The following is a 5543-nucleotide window of genomic DNA, read 5'->3' on the forward strand; positions in this document are numbered from 1 at the left end:
AAAGGGCGTTGATTAAGACTTCAGCTTCCTTAAGGCGAATATATTCGTAGCCTATATGTACAAGGAGCGTCGTAGCGAGAGTGACTGCCGTTGTGTGTCAGTCGGACTCTCGTGAAGGAGTGACGAGTTACAGGTTGGAAAATAATTGTTACAATTGGTCACGTACGTCAAGGTGACCTCCACGCACTATGAAATGCGATGTATGCAAACTGAGACGGTAAACGCTGACGGACGACATTCCTATAAGGTGGCGTGATCTATCTGTCGTGGGTTTTTTTCCATTGACAATTGTATGCCTAATTCACGGTGATATTAAATAATAATGATAATACATTGATATCCTACTATAACAGTATAAAACCGAAACCGTACTATTGGAAACCATACTATGTGAGGGACGATTGTATATATATATATATATATATATATATATATATATATATATATATATATATATATATATATATATACATATACATATACATACATACATACATACAGTAGAGCCCCATTTAGCGTGAGAATTAGGTGGATGAACGCGGTCGCGCTAACTGAATTCGCGCTAATTGAATAAAGTAACCAATATGAAAAAAATAAATTTGGTGCACACGTGGGTCTGACTTTTGGGTTTGATAATTACTCAAAATAATCACTCACATTAAAAAAAAATAAAACCCTACGAATGGCTGAGCACTGAAAACATGCTTGTGATTCGCTGGGAGTCCGATGACGTCATTGCCGGCGCTCACCCGGTCAGCAGCCTTGCTGCCTTAACCCCTTCAACACGAGGAAGCGTATACTGTGTCCTTGCATGCCCAGTACCATATCTGAGGACGCACATACTGCGTCCTGGCTCGCTTTTGCCAATATATGAGTTATTTTATCTCTATATTATATATACTTACATCTCAAAATTATCAATTAATATGTTTCTTTATGTGCACCATTTAATTCTGCATGTTTTCATATATAATACATGATGATTATGTTGAGTTTATGGCTGAAAACTTGTTTTATTCAATAGCGACATTTGAAATTTGGCGCGCGCAGCGATCCCGGATACGGCGCGGGGCACTGTTTTGGCCCGGCCGTAGTGAAGGGGTTAAGGCAGTATCACACTTGGACAACCGGCAAATCCAAATTTTCTGGGTGTGCATCACACACGGCCAAGGTCAGTTGCCCGTATCCACATCCACAACGTAAACAAAGCACTTGCCCTGTATCAACATGGCGTCGTCTGCTAAAGTAAGGGCTCTCGCTGCTTGTGCTGCGCATCATGGCGGCTTGTGCCGTGCATCATGGCGGCTTGTGCTGTGCATCATGGCGGTTTGTGCCGCTCATCATGGCGGCTTGTGCCGCGCATCATGGCGGCTTGTGCCGCGTATCATGGCGGCTTGTGCCGCGTATCATGGCGGCTTGTGCCGTGCAACATGGCGGCTTGTGCCACGCATCATGGCGGCTTGTGCCGCGCATCATGGCGGCTTGTGCCGCGTATCATGGCGGCTTGTGCCGCGTATCATGGCGGCTTGTGCCGTGCAACATGGCGGCTTGTGCCGTGCAACATGGCGGCTTGTGCCGCGTATCATGGCGGCTTGTGCCGCGTATCATGGCGGCTTGTGCCGTGCAACATGGCGGCTTGTGCCGCGCATCATGGCAGCTTGGCGCAATTTTAAAAATTCAGTCGTGGTTTCTGCTCACGCTAACTGAGGCTTTCGCACTAATTATTTTTTTTCTTGGTAGATGGTGGCTCGCGCTAATTGCGGTTCGCGCTAATTGATCTCACGCTAAGTGGGGCTCTACTGTATGTGTGTATATATATATATATATATATATATTTATATATATATATATATATATATATATATATATATATAAATATATATATATGGAATAAAATAATATAATAATAAATAGTAAATAAGAAAATATGAAAAACAAGAAGAATCATGAATTTATAAAATAAGTATGAAACTATCATTTTCATTTATTTCATAATTTATTTACAATTTATTACTTTATTTATTTATTAATATCATTATTCTGCCATCATTTAACCTTTGTTATATTTCTTAGTTATTTAAATTTATTTATTCTTTCAGTTATTGGTTTGTTTATTAATAATACGTAAACATTCATTCATTCTAAAATATTTGTAGGAGGGCAAAACAAAAACAAGTCACATTTATGCATTTTATTACACATACTATCATACATATTACCACATATATTATCACACACGGTATTTACTCGCCCACAATTCTGTCCTGCCAGGCCACTGTTCCCCGGGTGTTGTAGTAGTCCATGAGGTAGGCGCGGATATTCTTGGGGTCTACCATAGATCTTGGGTTCTGTAGAGGGTCGAGTGGGACGAGTTGATCGCCCTCTTGCCATTCCCCTGGAACAAGTTGCATGAGACGAGGTGGGCTCTTCAGCGCTGCCGGTGAAGAAGTGTGTTGCACCCCGGATTTCCGTGCTTCTATATGCCACATGGGCATCAGATGATCAGCTCTCAGAAATCTTGGCACTGTCGGAGAATTGTCCCCGACATGTCGGCGACACTTTGGGGATATATGAAGATGATTAGAAGACTTGTCGCCAAGTATTCCGCGACAAAAAGAACGTTAAAATTTCAGATTTTGAACTCAGTGACATGGACGCCGAATAGTCGGCGACATGTCTCCGAATTGTCCCAAAAAAGAATCAAAAGAGGTGGCTGAAAGAAAGATCAATTTCGGGAGGAGAGGTGTCCTGATACCCTCCTCTTGAAAGAGTTCAAGTCGTAGGCAGGAGGAAATACAGATGAAGGAAGGTTGTTCCAGAGTTTACCAGCATGAGGGATGAAAGAGTGAAGATGCTGGTTAACTCTTGCATAAGGGGTTTGGACAGTGTAGGGATGAGCATGAGTAGAAAGTTGTGTGCAGCGGGGCTGCGGGAGGGGGGGAGGCATGCAGTTAGCAAGTTCAGAAGAGCAGTCAGCATGGAAATATCGATAGAAGATAGAAAGAGAAGCAACATCACGGCGGAATTTAAGAGGTAGAAGGCTATCAGTAGGAGGAGGAGAGCTGATGAGACAAAGAGCCTTAGACTCCACTCTCTCCAGAAGAGCTGTGAGTGGAGCCCCCCCACACGTGAGATGCATACTTAATATGAGGGCGGACAAGGCCCCTGTATATGGATAGCAGCTGCACGGGGGAGAAGAACTGGTGGAGATGATACAGAACGCCCAACCTCGAGGAAGCTGATTTAGCAAGAGAGGAGATATGAAGTTTCCAGTTGAGATTTTGAGTTAAGGATAGACCGAGGATGTTTAGTGTTGAAGAAGGTGACAGCTGAGTGTTGTCGAAGAATAGGGGATAGGTGTTTGGAAGATTGTGTCGAGTTGATAGGTGGAGAAATTGAGTTTTTGAGGCATTGAAGGACACAAGGTTCCTTTTGCCCCAATCGGAAATGATAGCAAGGTCTGAGGTTAAGCATTCTGCAGCCTCCAGTCTGGAGTTGTGTACTTCCTGTTTTGATGGTCTTCTATTGAAAAAGGTTGAATAATGCAGAGTGGAGTCGTCGGCGTATGAGTGGACAGGACAGCTTGTTATGGAAAGAAGATCATTGATGAATAACTGGAAGAGAGTGGGTGATAGGACAGAGCCCTGTGGAACGCCACTGTTGATAGGTTTAGGGGAAGAGCAGTGACCGTCTACCACCGCAGAGATAGAACGGCTGGAAAGGAAACTGGAGATAAAGGAACAGAGAGAGGGATAGAATCCGAAAGAGGGGAGTTTAGAAAGCAAAGACTTGTGCCAGACTCTATCGAAGGCTTTCGATATGTCTAGCGTAACAGAGAAAGTTTCTCCGAAACAGCTAAGAGAGGATGACCAAGAGTCAGTTAAGAGAGCAAGAAGATCGCCAGTAGAACGCCCCTTGCGGAATCCACACTGGCGATCAGATAGAAGGTTAGAAGTGGAAAGGTGCTTTTTAATCTTCCGGTTAAGGATTGATTCAAAAGCTTTAGATAGACAGGAAAGTAAAGCTACAGGGCGGTAGTTTGAGGGATTGGAACGGTCACCCTTCTTAGGCACAGGCTGTACAAAGGCATACTTCCAGCAGGAAGGAAAGATAGATGTTGATAGGCAGAGACGAAAGAGTTTGACCAGGCAGGGTGTCAGCACAGAAGCACAGTTTTTAAGGGCAATAAGAGGCACTCCATCAGGTCCATAAGCCTTCTGAGAGTTGAGGCCAGAGAGGGCATAGAAAACATCATTTGGAAGAATCTTAATAACAGGCATAAAGGAGTCAGAAAGGGGATGAGTAGGAGAAATATGCCCAGAATCGTCCAAGGTGGAGTTCTTACAGAAAGTTTGAGCGAAGAGTTCAGCCTTAGAGACAGATGAGACAGCAGTGCTGCCGTCAGGGTTAAGGAGAGGAGGGAAAGAGGAAGAAGTGAAATTAGAGGAGATATTTTTGGCTAGATGCCAGAAGTCACGGGAAGAATTAGAAGAAGCAAGGTGTTGACATTTTCTATTAATAAAAGAAGTTTTGGTAAGTCGGAGAATAGATTTGGCACGATTCCGGGCTGAAATGTAAAGGTCAAAGTTAGTGGGAGTTTGAAGGCTCTGGAACCTTTTGTGAGCTGCCTCTCTATCTTTAATAGCACGAGAACAAGCATGATTAAACCAAGACTTTTTAGCATGAGGAGTAGAGAAAGTACGTGGAATGTATGCCTCCATTCCAGAGACAATCACCTCTGTGATGTGCTGGGCACACACAGAGGGGTCTCTCTCCTGGAAGCAGTAATCGTTTCACGGGAAATCGGAAAAGTACATCCTAAGGTTGCCCCACCGAGCTGAAGCAAAATGCCAGAAGCATCGCCTCTTCGGCGGGTCCAGAGGATGTACAGGAGCGATAGGACAGGATACAGAAATAAGGTCATGATCGGAGGAGCCCAACAGAGAGAACAGTTTGACAGAGTAAGCAGAAGGATTAGAGGTAAGGAAGAGGTCTAGAATGTTGGGCCTGTCTCCAAGACGGTCAGGAATACAAGTAGGGTGCTGAAGCAACTGCTCTAGGTCATTGAGGAAAGCAAAGTTGTAGGCTTGTTCACCAGGCTGGTCAGTGAAGGAGGATGAAAGCCAAAGCTGGTGGTGAACATTGAAATCTCCCAAGATGGAGATTTCAGCAAAGGGAGAGTGAGTCAAGATGTGCTCCACTTTAGAGTTCAAATAGTCAAAGAATTTTACATAGTTAGTAGAGTTAGGTGAGAGATAAACAGCACAGATGTATTTAGTAATAGAATGACAATGAAGTCTTAGCCAGATGGTGGAAAATTCAGAAGAGTCAAGGTCGTGGGCACGAGAGAAAGTGATGTCGCTAGACGTAGGCGCAACATCCAGCTTTGGATTGAAATTTAGGATAGAGATAGTAGGAGGGAACAGAGTAGAGGTTGCTGTCAGTAGCCTCAGAAACCTGTGTTTCGGTGAGGAAGAGAAGGTGGGGTTTAGAGGAGGAGAGATGGTGTTCCACAGAATGAAAATTAGAACGAAGACCGCGAA

Source organism: Eriocheir sinensis, chromosome 61 (assembly GCF_024679095.1).
Source record: "Eriocheir sinensis breed Jianghai 21 chromosome 61, ASM2467909v1, whole genome shotgun sequence".
NCBI classification, from domain to species: Eukaryota; Metazoa; Arthropoda; class Malacostraca; order Decapoda; family Varunidae; genus Eriocheir; species Eriocheir sinensis.